At 40.0% G+C, this 19,091-nt stretch overlaps 1 protein-coding gene across 3 annotated transcripts in view; it reads right to left on the bottom strand.

Moving 5' to 3' along the window:
• LOC130906121 (seizure protein 6 homolog) overlaps nucleotides 1-19,091 on the bottom strand; it is a 227,229-nt gene that overhangs the window by 104,558 nt on the left and 103,580 nt on the right. The gene's annotated exons all lie outside the window — the stretch shown is intronic.

Below are 19,091 nucleotides of genomic sequence, written 5' to 3'. Positions count from 1 at the left end.
ATGGAGAAAGCTGTGGGAGACATGAACCTTTTGCAAGTTCTAGTGTACCTTGACGACCTAATTGTTTTCGGTAGAACACTTGAAGAGCACGAAGAAAGGCTGCTCAAGGTCCTAGACAGACTTGGAGAGGTCGGGTTAAAACTTTCAGTCGACAAGTGTCAAATCTGTCTTCCTAGAGTTAAATATCTGGGGCATATAGTGTCAGCCGATGGTGTCACCCCTGACCCAGAAAAGATAGAAGCGGTAACCACCTGGCCCATGCCAACAAATCTGAAGACGCTGCAATCGTTTCTAGGTTTTTGTGGCTACTACAGAAGATTCATCCAAAGTTATGCAGAAATAGTCAGGCCGCTGACTGAACTCACCAAAGGCTATGCACCTACTCAGAAGAGTAAGAAGAAAGCCCCGGATGCAAACAAAGTCTATCTGAAAGAGTCAGAGCCCTTTGGAGAAAGGTGGAACAAGTCTTGCACTGGCGCGTTCCACAAAATCATACATTGCCTAACCCATGCACCTGTATTGGCTTTCGCAAATCCACAAAAGCCTTATATTCTGCATGTGGACGCAAGCTTGAAGGGACTTGGGGCAGTACTCTACCAAGAATACCCAGAAGGTCTGCGCCCGGTTGCTTTCGCAAGCAGAAAGTTAAGCATATCTGAACGAAACTACGCTATTCATCAGTTGGAGTTTTTGTCCCTTAAGTGGGCAGTTGTGGACAAATTCCATGACTATTTGTATGGAGCAAGATTCACGGTACGTACTGATAACAACCCTCTAACGTACGTACTATCAACTGCCAAGCTCAATGCGGTGGGGCACCGTTGGCTCGCTGCCTTGTCCACATATGAGTTTGATGTCCAGTATAGACCAGGGCGACAGAACATCGACGCTGACCTGCTGTCAAGAAACCAAGTCAATTCTGAAGATGACGATTGGGTGACGATACCACAGTCTGGGGTCAAGACCCTTTGTCATCCTGCCTGCAATTCAGAACCCACATATACTACTCCAGTGTATGTCGCTCAGTTAGGTGCATCGTCCAAGTGCATTCCAGACCTGTATGCACATCCCACACAAATTCAGTTGAATTCCCTTGAACAGATGTCAAAGCAAAGTCTGACAAGAGCTCAAGAGGAAGACGAAGCCATCAGAGAAGCTGTAAAGGCCATAAAGCATGGACACTGGCCTGATGCACCCACAAATTCTGAAATAGTTAGACTTCAAAGAGAAGCAGGAAAACTTTCGTTAAAAGATGGATTGTTGTACCGCCTAAGCAAAAAACCTTCTGGAGAAGAGGTCAGTCAACTGGTTCTTCCGAAAATTTTCCGCAAGAATGTTATGCAAGCCATGCATGATGATCTTGGGCACCTTGGACAAGAAAAAACTGTTGATCTGCTCCGGAGTAGATTTTTTTGGCCCAAGATGGCATCGGAAGTGGAAGAGTACATTCGAAATTGTGGCGAGTGTGTCACTCACAAGACATCTGCGCAAAGATCAGCTCCATTGCAACAGATCATAAGCCATGGACCCATGGATTTGGTGTGCATGGACTTTCTATCAATGGAACCAGACTCAAAGGGGATCAGTAACGTCCTAGTAGTCACTGACCATTTCACCAGATACGCACAGGCATTTCCGACCAAAAGCCAAAAGGCACAAGTTGTGGCAAAGACACTTGTGGAAAAGTATTTTGTGCATTATGGACTTCCTGCAAGAATACATTCTGATCAAGGTAGAGACTTTGAAAGTCGTCTGATAAAAGAAATGTTGAACCTAATGGGTATTCGAAAATCAAGAACCACGCCATATCATCCTCAAGGTGACCCACAGCCAGAGAGGTTCAACAGAACTCTGATCTCCATGCTTGGTACGCTTGGTCGAGAGAAAAAACGTAGCTGGAGTCAGCATGTGCCCTATCTCGTCCACGCATACAACAGCACAAAATGTGATTCAACGGGGTACTCGCCTTATCACCTAATGTTTGGTAGGGAAGCGAGACTACCAGTTGATCTCTGTTTTGGTACGTCCCCTGATGGCATAGAGAGTGCATGCCACAGTCGCTACGTCGCAAAGCTAAAAGAAGACTTGAAGCAAGCATACAAGTTGGCCTCTGATGCTGCAGACAAAAGACACCAGAGAAACAAAAAACTGTATGACCGGAGAGTAACTTTTCAGTCCATAGAGATGGGCGACAGAGTTCTACTCCGAAATTTGGGCCTGAGAGGAAAACACAAGTTGGAGAGCAAGTGGAATCCTGAACCCTATGTGGTAATAGGAAGGATGCCAAATCTGCCTGTGTTCAAAATCAAACGCGAGGATGGACGGCCAGGGACAAAGACAATCCACAGGGATCATCTTCTGCCTATTGGACAGTTTGTTAGAATGCCATCTGAGTGTCAGGCTGAAGAGCCACCTGCCAGGCCCAAGACCAGATCAAACAGTTCCAGAAATCATCCGAGAGTTCCAAGTCGAGAGACGAGAGAGCTACAAGAAACCTCAGATTCATCGTCTGATATGGAGTATTTCATTATTCCCCAAACTGCCAAGTCACCTACAGCACACAGAGTGAGGAAAGCTGCTAGATCAGAGAATACAGAGAATGACATTGAATTCGACCATGATCCTATCTTTGAATCCCCACTTGAACAAAATTCTGAGTCAGAATCAGATCTTGATTTAATTGAACAGGAGCATCTTGAAGAGGAATCTGTAGAAGAGGATGGATTGGATCCAGAGAGTTTAGACCATGACTCTGAAGACAAGAAAGAAGAAGAAAGTGATGAGAATTCAGAAGAGGAAAATGAAGTGGAGTTGGAGTCAGATGAAGAAGTTCCCAAGAATGAAGATTCAGAAGGCAGTCTTGCACCCAAGACTCGTTCTGAGCCTGAGCCTAAAAGACTCCGTAAACCTACTCTTAGATTTACATATGACGAGCTCGGTAAACCTAGTGAAAAGCCTTTGACTATAGTTCACCGTGGTATTGTCATTAAGATCGGTAAACATTAAATTGTTTCCCAAACCAGTACCCAAATTTAGTGTCTGGTGAGGACACAGACATTTTAAAAGGGGGAGGGTGTAACATAGTTAAAAATACATCAGTATTTTCAAACAAATGTTATATTAATAGTTGGAGAAATAAAAGTTTATAAGGTTTACATCCATTAACCACCAAGTTATGTGTTTACTATATATTATGAGAAAAAAATATATTCTGTAAAATTATTACATGTTTGTAATTTATTTTTTCATTTAAACAGTTTTTGAGATGTTTTGCACAATTATATGTAAAAAGAGATGTATATTTAGATTTAAAAAATGTTGATTGCATGACAGTTTGGGAGTAAGGACTTCCGGGGTTGCGTGAGAGCGAGCGAAGAGAGAGAGGGAGAAGAACGTTCGAGAAGGCTGAGTGGAAAGACGTCCGGTAACGGCCGAGTGCAAGAGCTGAGAAATTGTGGACTTTGTTGATTGACTTTTGGCGAAAGTGCTCAAAAAGAGGACTTTGAGGACGTCAACCATCATTGTTGGATGCTTTGAGTGGTCTACTCAAGCGGGACGAGTGGAGCTGGTCGCTAAAAAAGAGGCTAACAGTCGCTCGTCGCTAACACAGAGGCTAACGGCCGCGCGTCGCTAACCGAGAAGCTAGCGACGCCCGTCGCTAACAAAGAGACTCGTGGTGAGCCCCAACATTTGGCTAAACGTCTAGCGGCCTGCTAAACAAGTGAGCGAAGCGTTTGTGGACGAACCAACTGGGAGAAGGGACACTCGACGCCGAAGCCGACGAGGAGGACGACGCCGACCCGCCGACGGAGAGGGATTCTACGGGCATCGTGAGAGAGTGGAGCATCGCCTGTTCAACGAACATTTGCCTTTCTGAGTGTTTGGAGGAAACAACATTCATTAAGGTACCCTCAGTTTTTTTTGGCCTTCGGGTGAAGGAGCCATTTTGTTTAAGGCTACTACGCACGCAAGCAGCGAATCTGGCCAGCCACGTAAGACAAATTTAGTTAATTTTTGCCGGCTTTAGACTTATTAATTTGGGCCCATAGCTTAGCTTGTGTGTATGGACAATTTGTGTTAAAACTTATATTTTGGAGAACAAATTTTATTTAACAACTGCCTATTTTTTTCATTAAATGTATATAGTTCATACATAACTGGTGTGTTTATTAAGCCATTTGGTAAGAGGTTTGTGAGGGTTGAATTGGAATTTTAAACTGCAATAGTGAGAAACTAGGGAAAAGAAATCGAACACTGATAATTTAATAGAAAATATTTATTTTCAAAATTCACAGTGAATGCCTATATAACAGATAGTAAGAATTAAGATAATTGAATTGTGATTTTTCTAAAAAGGGAAAGAACTCAGGTTAGCCACCTCTCATAATAGTTTGTCACACTAGAGAGGCGCTACACTAGCGTTACTTCTAAATAATGTTATTCAAATAAAAGTAGTCACCCAAAAATGTACTCAAGTACAAGTAAAAAAGTATTTCTTGCAAAGAATAATCAAGTCATGAGTAACGTAACTGTTTACAATGTCGAATTAATAAAAAAACAATTTTTTTGTTTGTTTTTTAAATGGTATTACCGTATTGGCCCAAATATAAGACTGTCCTGATTATTTAAGATGACCCCCTCTTTTTCAAGACTGAAGTTTAAAAAAAGACTGAACACCAAATTATTTTTTATACGGAAAATAATTATAGTACATCCGAAACAAATGATTATAACGATATATTTGAGAGAAAAAGCATGGTATTTTGCGTCATTCAAATCTTAATATCTGAACATTTAAATATGTCAACTAAAGTGCAATCACATTCGTAAATGAATGGCTTCTGGTTTTTGAAATATAAATAAACCAATCTATTGTGATATAACAAAAAAAATTGTAATAACTGCATTAAGCAAGTCTAACTGTAGTCTTGAAACAAATCTGAATAAGGAAAAACATTGCAATGAAATAATGCAATCTGGTTAAACATGAGAGTAGCTGAGATCTGTCATGACAGAACATCGCTTCAATGATATCTGGCGCCATCTAGCGTCGTGAATGGATATAATGTCTAGACCGCGAATATAAGACGACCCCCAATTTTTTGGGTCTCATTTCAATGCAAAAAACACAGTCTTATATTCGGGCCAATTCGGTATATCACATAGTGGAGGGGAACTTTTTTTTTTTTTTTCCAAATTCACCCTTTTTGTGTTAGATGGGTTATAATTTTTCCACTGTTTTGCAATGTATGCACTGTATTTGACCAGAGCATTTATAAAGGCCAAAAACACCTATGACTATACCTGCTGCTTATGTTGAATTATCAAATATAAAACTATTTATTCATATTTTGGGGAGAATTTTTTGTATTTTTGGTCCCAAAATGTGTGCGCGTATGAATACAAACATGGCAAGCGAGTAAGGTGGATGGAGAGTGGTGGTGACGGAGAGTGTTATTTGTGGTTTTCTTATTATAATGGTGCAATTTTGTAAGCCCGTTTTTGTTTGCAAACTTGTTTAAATCTGTCAAAAAAAAACTGTTGCGGCTCAATATTGATTCATCTATAAGGATTATAAGGCGCACTGTCGGCTTTTGAGAAAATTTAAGGCTTTTAGGTGCACCTTTTAGTGCGGAAAATACAGTAGGTACTTTTGCGAGTGGGCATTTGCAGGTTGTTTTCAGCACCATTTTCTGCGTCTGTTCCGGGACCTGTGCCCGTCTCGTCATCCCTGCGCTGTCATATGTACTTTGCGCTTCAGCACCTTATGATTTACAAATTACCGCATTTTTCGGACTACAAGTCGCACCTGAGTATAAGTCGCACCAGCCATAAAATGCCCATCAAAGAGAAAAAAAACATAACAGTCGCATTTTGGGGGAAAATCTACTTGATAAAATCGACACATAGAACAGAGATGTCATCTTGAAAGGCAATTTAATACAAAACTACAATAGAGAACAACATGCTGAATAAATGTACAGTGCATAAACAACGAAATGTGAATATACTGTCCTCACCAGGACGCTACGGCTCGGCCCTGGCTATACAGCGAGCTAAACTCCCAAATGACGATGCTGGACGTCCGTATAATTTTACTGAATCAATTTCATCCTCGATACCAAACAGGTTCGCATCAACGTAAAAAAATAATAATTAGGTGCTATTACAGCAATGGCACAAACGGTTAGCATGCGTCGGCTAGCCTTAGCACATTGTTCAAACAACCACACAAGTGTCCGATCACGGGTGGAAAACACAACAACAACAACAACAGAAAAGATGATACACACAGGCGTTGCCCCTCTAGAGATATTTTACAAGCATAAACAATAAACGTAGGTTCGCAGCCGTGTTTCTCTCTCGCTAACTCGCCCACTCACTCAGAGCTGCGTAGCTGTCTTCTGGCGTGAGCCCTCTTCTTCACGTAAACAAGTGCGAGTGCGCCCCTCGTGGGCGTGAAAGTGCCACAAACTAAAAGCATGCATTTCAATATAAAAAATTCAACAATAGAATTGAACACACATTGCCAAAGGCAGAACGCGAACGTGGCCACAGCTATTAAGAGTTATTCCGATAACTATAGCATAAAGAACATGCTAACAAGTTTACCAAACTATCAGGGTCACTCCAAAACACCAAAATAACATGTGAAATGATATCATAATATGTTAATAATTTCACACACAAGTCGCACCCACAGCCAAACTATGGAGAAAAACAAAAAAAAACTGTGACTTATAGTCCAAAAAATACGGTAAGCACTGACTGTAACCTAACACATTGTAGGATAGTGTACAGTTTTTTTTCTTGTCAGTTAGCTGGTAAGCAAGAAAACACTGATGCTCAGAAAATATATTTTTTGCCTTCCTCTAACAGGAGTGACGCTCAACTATGAGAAAAGTCCTGTAAATATTTCTGCAGTTTCTCTATTCTTTGCACGTATCCGCTATTGGAAGAGAAATTTGAAAACATCAGTTTGAAAAAAAAATCTTGTATTCACCGTTGTACAGCTTATCCTAGTGGTTAGTCAGATTTTGGGATGAAAACACTACTGTTAGAATCATAGGCGAAATACTGTATGTTCAAGTGGTTGCCTAGTATGATCTTTTCACGCACTTGTAGCCCTTTTCTCCAAAGAATGATAATGTTTCCATTTCATTGAACACAGAAATAATCAGCAACCTCTGAACGAAGCAGCCAATTAATGTTTAATTAAGATACTTTGATAATTTTTTTTTAAAAAAGCATCATTTCATTGGAGGGAGGTAAACAACACGACTCTGACAGGATTATTGTTGTACCTTTGACCTACATCTGTTGAAGTGACTGCTGAAATCTGTGTACAGTGTAATCAACTACAGTTAAGTGGCGCATAATTGAATTGTGCGTCTTTTCACCCGCACTGTTTGCCTGAAAATGGCTTCTGAAGCAGCCAAATACTGCTAATGTTCATGTCTACAGAATATTTGACAGGAACAAACCAACAATTGTCTCCATATTAAAATGTTTACTAATTGCTTGTTATTCCACACTATATTATTTTGGCAAGATTTGAATGTGAAAACACAACCAATACCACTGAGTGTCTTTTAGATCGAGAGGTCAATTTATCATCAGAACAGTTTTTTTTTTTTTTATGCACTGTTGCATTGAAATTGCATTTCTGCGTGGGGAATAGATGCTTGAAACTATTTGCTTAGGAAACAAGCAAATATTTACTCGGAAAATATGACTGCTACATTATTGATCTTCTGAGAACAAACCTTGCATTTGAACGTCATATGGGACACACGCCTTAGCTGAATACAAAACAAACCACAAGAAAAGCCCTGACCTCTTAATATGAGCGCAGTCGTGCCACATTTGACTTGCATTTTGGCTGTTATTGTCCTACTTGTTATGTTTTTCCTCTTCTTCCAGTCACAGTTGCCATGTGCGTTCTCCATTTTAAGCTTTCGACCATCCGGCTGTCTCCTAGCAGTAGAATATCGAGTGGTGCGGAAAGCTAGAGTGAGGATCTCGGTTAAAGCAGAGTTTCTCATGCAAAGATCGATGCAAAATCAATGTGTACAGGTTGGAGACCCCAGTGTGGTGATTACTGTGCTACCACAATGTTCTCTGAACCCTAATTGGATGTTTTCACCAGAAATACTACTTGGACTTGCTGTGTTTTGTTATATAAATATTTTCTATCCATCCAATTTTTATCCGAGATCAGGTCGCGAGGGCAGCAGCTTCAGAAGGGAAGCCTAGACTTCTGTCTCCCCAGCCACTTCAGCCAGCTCTTCTTGGGGGATCCCAAGGCGTTCTCAAGCCAGCTGGGAGACATATACTGGGTTCATACTGTAGGTCTTAACTATAAGCTGATTTTAAGGGGGGGGCAGGGGGGCCAGGCCCCCTCTGGTGGCCGAAAAGTGTCATTGCATGGAATTGACGTTCCCATCTCTCTCTATCTCTATCTCTATCTATATATATGGCGGAAAACACTCAGGTGACTTTAAGTTCCGCTCTGAGACCCCCAATTTGGCCAAATTTCAAAATTTTCCATGTGTGATACATCATTGGAAAAATTAAAATCTCAATTTTCTGGGGGAAGAAAAAATTTGGACAAAAGGGCATTTAAAAAAAAAAAGTTTCACCCTATCTGGAGGTGAGGGCACGCGAGAGCAGAATTACAGACGCCATGACTTTAACGAGATATTATTGCGTACTTATCTTGTTTCGATCCAAAAACTCCATGTCGCATGTATCACTGAGTGTCAAAACACAGCTGTGATGGCCACAGCTGTATTTTCTTGGGGATTTTATGGGTGAAACATCGGAATACAACAAGGGTCGCGATGCAGAAATCGCAGACATCAAGGAGTGGTCAAGATGTTCTTTTTCATATACTTACCCTTTTAAACGTTTTTTGACTGGGGTAACTACATTGGCACGACACCGGCGGGCGTACCATATTCAATGGATGACAATTTTGGCGATAAGTATTGCCTAAGCAGCCTGATTTAGAATTGCCCTCAAGAATGATGGGAAACAAAAAACGCTCACCTTATTATTATAAATATTATTGTAAGTTAATTTTATTGCTGACCCTGCGTTTCGGGGTCATCAACATGTTGTGCCCCCCTCTGCCCAAAAAGTCAAACTCTGCCTATGGTCTTAACCCTTTAACACCTAAGCCTATTTTGGCCAAATTTGCATGCCTTTGATGTTGCCTTTATATTTCAAAGAAAAAAATTGTTCACAATGGCCAGTTTGGGTCCCTTTTTTTCAGGACACCATAGCCTTCATGTCCAAACTGTTGTTTTCTTCACTGACCAATTATAATCAACACTTTGGACCCCAAAAAGTAAAAATAAAACCCATGTTTATTTTTTAAGATTTGTAATGTTGATTTTCCATTGACAACCAACCGTTTTGAAGCTTGATAGTATTTATTCCCCTTGTTAGGATAAACATTCAACAGAAAAAAATAAGACTGAATAGTTTTATGTTTGACAATTCAACACACACACAGTTGTGAATGGCCACAGCTGGACTTTTGGGAGATTTCCTGGGTGAAACGCAGTAATATAACAAGCGTTGCGATGCAGAAATCGCAGTTATCGAGGAATGGTCGAGATTTTCTTTTTTTTCCAATTTTTCTTTGTTTGGATCGATTATTTATCATCTAACACATCGTGGAAAATGCGACAATAGCAGAAAAAAAATACAATTAGGAGAGAGGTCACGGATATCTACGGATATCTATGGACTTTTTTCTTTTTTACAAATTTGAAAAAAAGGTTTTATTAAGACCTTATTTTTCAAATTTTGTGATTCTCTGACAATTGCTTCATATTGCAGGCATTAAAGGGTTAAAAGACGACCCCTCTTTTTCAAGGCTCCAGTTTGAAAAAAGACTTTTTGAACACCAAATTAATTTTTATACAGACAATAATTAGAGTGCATCCGAAACAAATGATTATAACAATATATTTGAGAGAAAAAGCATGTTATTTTGCCTCATTCAAATCTTAATATCTGAACGTTTACCGTAAATAAGTAAACTAAAGTGCAATCACATTTGTAAATGAATGGCTTATGGTTTTTCAAATGTAAATAAACCAATCTATTGTGATAAAACAACAAAATTGCAATAACTGCATTAACCTTCAACGTGAAGTCTATCTGTATTCTTGAAACAAATCTGAGTAAGGAAAAACAGTGCAATAAAATCATGCAAACTGGTTAAACTTGAGAGTAGCTGAGATCTGTCTTGACAGAACATCACTTCAATGATATCTGGCGCCATCTAGCGGTGTGCATTGTACTTCACGGTTATTTGAGTGCCGGCTTCACAACGTTCAAGACCTCTGATAGTTTGTATATTGTGACTAAATATTGCCATCCAGTGTATTTGTTGAACTAAACGAAATGTTTGAATAGAGTTTGACCAAAGTCTGAGTAAGTTTTATGTGTATTTTGCATAGCTTCTTTGATTGGGAATGCCAGTTCTCTTTGCACTGTTGTTTAACTGGGTGAGAATAAGGCCTCATTAATACAGATTGAAGCGCTTTTCTTTTGTGAACATTATTGTTATTATTTTTTTTGGATATTATTTTTGTTGTGCTTTCACTAAATGATTCTCATGTTTGTGGTGAAAGAGTTGCAGAAGCTTATGCCAATGAACGGCGCGGTCCAATGAACGCCTGTGTCCACTCGCCTATTGTAATATTCTGATATAGAATTATCCGAGGCACCCTGAAGTGCACGCGGCGCCAATGCTGTTTACTCACATGATGCAGGAGTGGGAGTTGTTAGCTGTGTTAATGTTGAAGCCGAATGTGCTTATAAAGAAACAAAGTGCCAGCACGTTGCTTGTGGTAAACCTTTGTTAACCTTTCTCTGCCTCTTAGCTCTCAAGTGCGTCATTGTAATCTGTTTGATGCAATGCATGAGAGGGTCATTCCGCGCATGCATTAACTGCGTCAAATATTTTAACGTGATTAATAAAAAAAAAATAATTACCGCCCATTAACGCGATAAATTTGACAGCACTAGAAAATAGTTTATAAAGGTTGAAAAGTTGCCGAGTGTTGCTTTAAAACTGCTATTAGAAAAGTATGTAAAACGATTTATTTACCCTTCAGGCATGACAATTCCAAACAAACATACAGCATTTATATGTGTTTACAATTAATTCAACCCGAAAAGAAGGGCTGACGGGAGAAGCCGAAGCTTATTGAAACCCGTCCCCAGAATACCATATAGGACACAGAAAATATCGAATACCAATTTTTGACATTCAGATTTCGAAGTGATTACAAGTTTTTAATTATATTTATTTTTATTATTTTTATTTTTTAATTTTTATTTTTTTAAAATTTAATTTTAATTTATTTTTTATTATTTTATTTTTTTAACGATAAAAATGGAGCTTATTAATGTTTGTGCCACTCCCCCAAAACAAGTTGTGATGCTTGTGGAAAATATTTTGAAATAAAAAAATTAGGGCTGTCAAAATTATCGCGTTAACGCGCGGTAATTAATTTTTTTAATTAATCACGTTAAAATATTTGACACAATTAACGCACATGTCCCGCCCAGACAGTATTCTGCCTTTTGGTAAGTTTTACAGCAAGGTTTTTTGTGCTGTCTAACAGCGAACTCTTGTGGTCGCTTTGCGACATGGTTTATTGCTTTCTTGCCAGTTCAATATGGCTGCACGACGTCTCGGGCTGATAATGTTGTGCTTATATGATCCTTGGACAAGATTTGTCCGTAAGTATGGTTGTTGTAAAGAATGCACATATTATGTTAGTAAGCGAAATGTTATATTTTTTGTATGAGACACTTTTTGTTTATGTTTAGTGAACCTGTATAGCGTGCTAAGCTAACGTTGTTGCTAATGCAATGCTTGTGTACTTTTTTTTGTAGTTTCACTACGGTCTAAAGAGGACAGTGGTTTGAGGCCATTTTATTAATAAATCAGATGAAAAAGGAAGAAGTCTGATTATTAAGGCGTCGTTCACTAGATGTCTAGCTTTGGAAAAAGTAGACGCTTCGGAGTGAGGACAGCATAGACAGATTTAAATGACAGTAGAGTGAAATGCCCACTACAGTCCTTATGTATATATCCATCTTGTGTCTTATCTTTCCATTCCAACAAATTATTTTACAGAATATATATACAATTTACAGAAAAATATGGCATATTTTATAGCTGGTTTGAATTGTGATTAATTGCGATTAATTACGATTAATTAATTTTTAAGCTGTAATTAACTCGATTAAAATTTTTAATCGTTTGACAGCCCTAAAAAAAGATGGATAAAATGCAAAACACGACAGCGTCAGTAACCATTTTTCTTCACCATGTTAGACATGAAATGGCTATTATTTACTATACTTTTGCCAAAAAGCCGGTACAATCATTATTTTTGGGGAAATTTCTTATGGCTGCCTCTGAAAACTACTTCTAACGTCTTCTAGTGTTAAAATAGCTCAAATGACTCAATGTGATGCCAGTTTAAAAACTTCTAAGTACTGGCTAACTTGTATTAGCATGAAAATACATTTGCATTTTGAAATCTTCTCAATGAGTCTTGAGCACAAAGAATTTGGGCCTTGTTTTTCCATCACAATGACTATTTGCTGTCATTTTGGCTCCATAAGCACAGAAGGGCCCCTCTGTCACCCGGTCGACTCCATAGACGGAACATCTCACTCTACTGCCAGCCAATTTAAATTCATCGCGCTTGAAGGACTCCAATCAAGTGTAGATGTACTGTAATGTGCCGATTTAAGCATCCGAGTGTCAGAAACAAGGTGATCTTCATGGGTTCTGTCAGCTTCACAAGATGGGCGTACCGCCATCGTATTTAACCATCCCAGTGATCAATGGCTTAAAAAGAAACGACAGATGTTTTCTTTTAGGGAACTTGGATGAAAAATGCAATGTTTTTTTGTTTTTTTTTAAAAACTGCTCGCGGTCCAGATTGCGACGCTCTGGAGGAGGGCCGACGATATCGAGGCAGGCGTGTGCTCATTTAATGCTACGGCTAAAAGTAGATCCCTGAGCTCAACCGCTTAAGAGGTTATGTGTGTAACTGCGTCAAGTCACATGACACCAAGGCTTGTTAATTAGAGCGTATTCATAAATTAAAGTGCCACGACAGAATGAGATTATAGTTATTGTAGCGTTTAGTCTTCTTACTCAGTGGTGGCACAAATGCAGTAAGGTGCAATTTATTGTCCGTGGGGGAATTTAGGTCATGAAAAGACGCTTCATATACAGGATACATTTTTACTTTTATTGGGTCTCACGGGTAGCAATAGAACCCTATTTTTGTACAATGTGCCCATGTGACGCAAGTGGATTTCCAGCCCACGCCGCATGTTTTGCAATTTGGTAGCACACATTTATGGGGTGCCGTTTGTAAAGCAGCACATGCTGAAAATTACGACAACATTTTCTCACATTTAGCGCCACACAGTGTTCAAAACAGTGTGGAATTTTTAGTCACTTTTTTTGTTGTTGTTGCACATTTACAACATTATTTAGCAACTTATATATTTATTTTTTAAAATACGTTTTTGACCGGATTGTTTAAATCCAGAAGTAAATATTGAATTTAAATCTTAAATTTATATCCTATATCCTAAATGTTAAATCAGGAAAGGAAGTAACAAAATAAAAGCTGGTGGAGCAGCTCAGACTGTTTGTTTACGTTGCTTGAAAATGAATAAAACATACTGAACGGTGGCAGTCTGCTCTTGAACATGAGTCATTGTGATAATAAAAATATATAGTTAAAATACATATTTAGGAGAAACTATTTTAAAAGTATTTTGTGTGCTCCAGCTTTTGTTACTTCCGTTCTCCAGTCATGTGAATTTGCATATTAAGCTAAATATTTAGTTCCAACCGTTTCCAGATTTAGCATTTAGGATATAGGATATAAATTTAAGATTTAAATTAACTATTAAGTACTGGATTTAAACATTCAAGTCCAAAACTTCCTCTTTAACACTAGAAAACCCAGCAGAGGCCGACTCGGTCTTTCCCAAGACAAACACTCCTAATATTCCCTAGCAATGGCCGATTTGGCCTCTCCTCCGTGACTCGTGATAGTTTGTGTCAGTTCAAGTCAAGCTCCTATACTCCACACATGATGACAGAAAGAATGGCCCAAATGTGTACATTGTTTTGAAGAAGAAAAAAAACGCGTTTTAGAACTGCAATTTAAGTGTAAAGCAGGAATTGTTTCTATAGTTTAGAAGGACTGAATCAGGGGCATGGAGTACGGATTGTGGTCGTTGTGTCTGAAGTTAATGTATGTCTAGTGGTTGCATATCCATATGAACGGCTGTTGTCTGTCCGACAACGACTTGCCAATTCAAAACCACTTGGGTCATTTTTGCCACCCCTGGGTTTTCCGGGGGAGAGGCCATATCGGCCATTGTTTGGGACTAGTAGGAGTACCAGAATTCTCTGGGACTTCTAATGTTAAAAATGAATACTTAGGTTGCTAAATAATGTTGTAAACGTGCAAAAAAAAGTGACTCTAAAAATTTCACACCACGTTTTCAACTCTGTGTGGTGCTAAATGTGAGGAAATGTTGTCGTAATTTTCAGCATGTGCTGCTTTACAAACGGCGCCCCATAAACATTGGGTGTACAGCAAGTACTACAGAGTGGCTAAGAAATAAGTTCATTGATAAAAATACGTTTTAGTTGATCGATAAAACGAAAAAGCTCAGCGCTATTTTCCGTTTAACCTCGGTTGGTTTTAGCAGTCCCAGCTTCTGTAGTTAAGAGAAGCGAGGGGGGAAATAATCCCCCCCCTAATAGTGAGACTTCTAACAACTCTAAATAAATTCCACTCAAGCTTCTATCCGCACAGCTCTATAGGGACTGAAAAAAGTACAAAAGAAATGTTGTTCTGCGTCATCCTGATCTTTCATTCCCCCCCCCCATTTTTTCTGCAAATCAGTGCCTTCGACATACAATACAGCACATATACAGCATGTTGAATGTAAACTAGAAATGCCAAGTCAACAAAGGCTGTCAGTCATCTATAAACTCAAAGTACTACTAGTCCATCTAAAAAAAAAATAGCATATTGTGATAAATTTCATTATTTTCTGTAATGTACTGATAAACATTAGACTTTCATATATTTTAGATTACACACAACTGAAGTAGTTCAAGCCTTTTATTGTTTTAATATTGATGATTCCGGCAAAAAAGTCGAGAAAAACCAAAAATCCCTATCTATTCGATATTTTAAAAAATGTAATTTTCTCAGTTTTCTACTTCTCAGAATAAAATGTCAACTTGTGTTCGAAGCCTTCTTCCAGCTTTCAAAATGGAGTCAGTACAAGGAGTTAAGACTAACGTGAACGCGCGGAAATTGGCCTTTCGGCTGGGTTGTCGGGGTCCCGCCGGTCCGGGTCGTTGGAGCTGCACCAGCGCGGGTCCGGCAGTTCGGCTGGCATGATTCCAGCAATCTGGCTAAAGGGTCAGATTCCTTCATCTTTGATAGAGTATTAACAGGAGGTTGGGTGCAACATATACTAGTCCTTCAAAAAAAAAATAGCATATTGTTCATTATTTTCTGTAATGTACTAATAAACATTAGACTTTCATATATTTTAGATTCATTACACACAACTGAAGCAGTTCAAGCCTTTTATTGTTTTAATATTGATGATTGTGGCAAAAAAAGTCAAGAAAAACCCAAAAATCCCTATCTAAAAAAAATTGCATATTTCATGCGACCAATACAAAAAAGTGCTTTTCAATACAGAAAAAAGTCAACCTTCAATTAATTATACCAGCTATGCACTCAATACTTAGTCGAGAATCCTTTTGCAGAAATGACTGCTTCAATGCGGCAATCAGCCTGTGGCACTGGTTAGGTGTTATGGAGGCCCAGGATGCTTCGATAGCGGCCTTAAGCTCATTCGCAGAGTTGGATCTGGGGTTTCTCAACTTCCTCTTCACAATATCCCACAGATTCTCTTTGGGGTTCAGGTCAGGAGAGTTGGCAGGCCAATTGAGCACAATAATGCCATGGTCAGTAAACCATTTTCCAGTGGTTTTGGCACTGTGAGCAGGTGCCAGGTCGTGCTGAAAAATTAAATCTTCATCTCCATAAAGTTTTTCATCAGATGGAAGCATGAAGTGCTCCAAAATCTCCTGATAGCTAGCTGCATTGACCCTGCCCTTGATAAAACACAGTAGACCAACACCATCAGCTGACATGGCACCCCAGACCATCACTGACTGTGGGTACTTGACACTGGACATTTCCTTCTCCCCAGTCTTCCTCCAAACTCTGGCACCTTGATTTCCGAATGACATGCAAAATTTGCTTTCATCTGAAAAAAGTACTTTGGACCACTGAGCAACAGTCCAGTGCTGCTTTTCTGTAGCCCAGGTCAGGCGCTTCTGCAGCTGTTTCAGGTTCAAAAGTGGCTTGACCTGGGGAATGTGGCACCTGTAGCCCATTTCCGGCACACGCTGGTTCTGGATGTTTCTACTCCAGACTCAGTCCACTGTTTCTGCAGGTCCCCCAAGGTCTGGAATTGGCCCTTCTCCACAATCTTTCTCAGGGTGCGGTCCCCTCTTCTGGTTGTGCAGCGTTTCCTGCCACACTTTTTCCTTCCCACTGAGGTGCCTTGATACAGCACTCTGGGAACAGCCTATTCGCTCAGAAATTTCTTTCTGTGTCTTAGCCTCTTGCTTGAGAGTGTCAATGATGGTCTTCTGGACAGCAGTCAGGTCGGCTGTCTTGCCCATGACTTCGGTTTTGAGAAATGAACCAGGCTGGAAGTTTTTAAAAGCCTCAGGAATCTTTCGCAGGGGTTTTGAGTTAATTCGTTGATTCACATGATTAGGTAAGTAGCTTCTTTAGAGTACCTTTTCATGATATGCAAATTTTTTTTAGATAGGGATTTTTGGTTTTTCTTGACTTATGTGCCAAAATCATCAATATTAAAACAATAAAAGGCTTGAACTACATCAGTTGTGTGTAATGAATCTAAAATATTTGAAAGTCTAATGTTTATCAGTACATTACTGAAAATAATGAACTTTATCACAATATACTATTTTTTTTTTTTTTTTTTTAGAAGGACTAGTATATGTTGCACCCAACCTCCTGCTAATACTCTATCAAAGTTGAAGGAATCTGACCCTTTAGCCAGATTGCCGGAATCATGCCAACGACCCGGGCCGGCGGGACCCCGACAACCCAGCCAAAAGGCCAATTTCCGCGCGTTCACGTTAGTCTCAACTCCTTGTACTGACTCCATTTTGAAAGCTGGAAGAAGGTTTCGAAACACACGTTGACAATTTATTCTGAGAAGTAGAAAACGTAGAAAACTGTGAGAAAATTACATATTATTATTTTTTTTAAAATCCCCACAATAAACCTGGTGTAAGAATTTTCACAAATTTTCACTAAACATAGTATAATAGGGTAACACCGTTTGTTTTCAACCACCAGATGTCCTCAGACTCCTCACCACACACCCAGGTCAAAGAACAAGGGGGGTGGGGGGGCGTGGCTAAGTGGCACACATAGCTTAGCGGGACACAGAAAGCTTTTTAAAATTTGCACACACATACGCACAAAAAAACAACAAGCCCAGTCAAAAGGCCCATTTTGGGCATGTAGGGGCAAAGGGGCAGGTGCTCAAGCACCCTCCGACCCCTGCACGTGCCTGGTGTACCTTTCCCTTTGCAAAGTTAGAAGCCCCGTAGGATGATAACGGTATGCAAAATTTAGCCTGGGAAAAAAAACCAACCAAAAAACAGTGATCTAATTTCAAGCGCGAACAAGCTGCGACTTTGTTCCGATACATCTGCGTATCCATGACAATCTATCTGGCTGGCTGTCGTCGACAACTGTAGCAACGGAGTGAGCAATCACAAGGGACTCCTCCTTAAGATGGCATGAGACAAGCTTCTCTCTTCACTTGCATATCAATGGAGTCATCAGAGAACACTCGGTGCATGGAGAGCGCGTTAATAAGATGGGACAAGCCACACTTGAGGCGGGCTGCTGATTGACATCAATCTCCTTTATAGCCAGGGGCTTTATTTCCTTATTTTTACACGGAGCCTCTAGACGAGCAAATCAATTGACAGCTTCCATTGGGCCCGCGCGCGTTTTCCAAACTCTCCGCGGAGGAAATGAAAATGTCCTCGCTCTGACACGTGCGCCGTACCTGTAGCATTTGTTTGGACTACGGCGATAAAGAAAGACGACAGGACATAATGAGCTGAATCTGATAAATGATTCCATTAGGCGACTTAATGAATTGATAATTTAATTAGGCTGGTGGGTGTCACAGGTGCACGGAAGTGGAAATAAATAAAGTGTTGGGAGGGAAATGGAGAAAATTCAATTAGGAAAGTGTCGGCCGGGAGAACGAGCTAGCTTTTGGAGAAGGTAAAAAAACAGACGGTAAACTCCACCTCAGGGTCGTCGAACTCAGTTTGCTTCGCGGGCCGCATTCAGAAATGTCACCGGTTCATTTTTGGACCAATAAGTAAACTCGCCGGCTGCCATTGACGCTGCAAGACGTCCGCTGGATGTCCCCGACCACCCGGCCAAAAGGCTAACCTAGTCTTAACCCCTTGTTCTGACTCCATTTTGAAAGCTGGAAGAAGGCTTCGAAACACAAGTTGACAATTTATTCCGAGTCGACGGGAATCCTACACCATAGAGGGACCCAGGCGAGGATCCAGGGTCGCCATATCACAAGTCAACAAAAGATTCTCAAGAAAAATGACAATGATTAGTGAAACATTCAGTCTTTTAAAGGTTCTGGTGAGGCGGGCTGTGGTCCGGAAGAAGGGTGTGTTTGGGCGTTGTTTACAATTATTGTTTGTCAGGAGAATTCGGGCGTTACTGTTATCAGGGCAACGAGGGTTAAGATTTTGTCACCTCAGCGCCACTTGAGTGCTGAGTGTTCACTTCTCAGTCGCGGGATCCTCCATATCAGATGTTCCTTGTGGCAAGACAAGATGTCCTGCCATTTGTTCTGGACTGTCCGAAAGAACTATTAGCGGGAGGTCATGGTGCAGACGA

This window comes from Corythoichthys intestinalis, chromosome 18, assembly GCF_030265065.1.
Source record: "Corythoichthys intestinalis isolate RoL2023-P3 chromosome 18, ASM3026506v1, whole genome shotgun sequence".
NCBI lineage: Eukaryota > Metazoa > Chordata > Actinopteri > Syngnathiformes > Syngnathidae > Corythoichthys > Corythoichthys intestinalis.
This window is presented reverse-complemented; position numbering and strand designations above follow the sequence as displayed.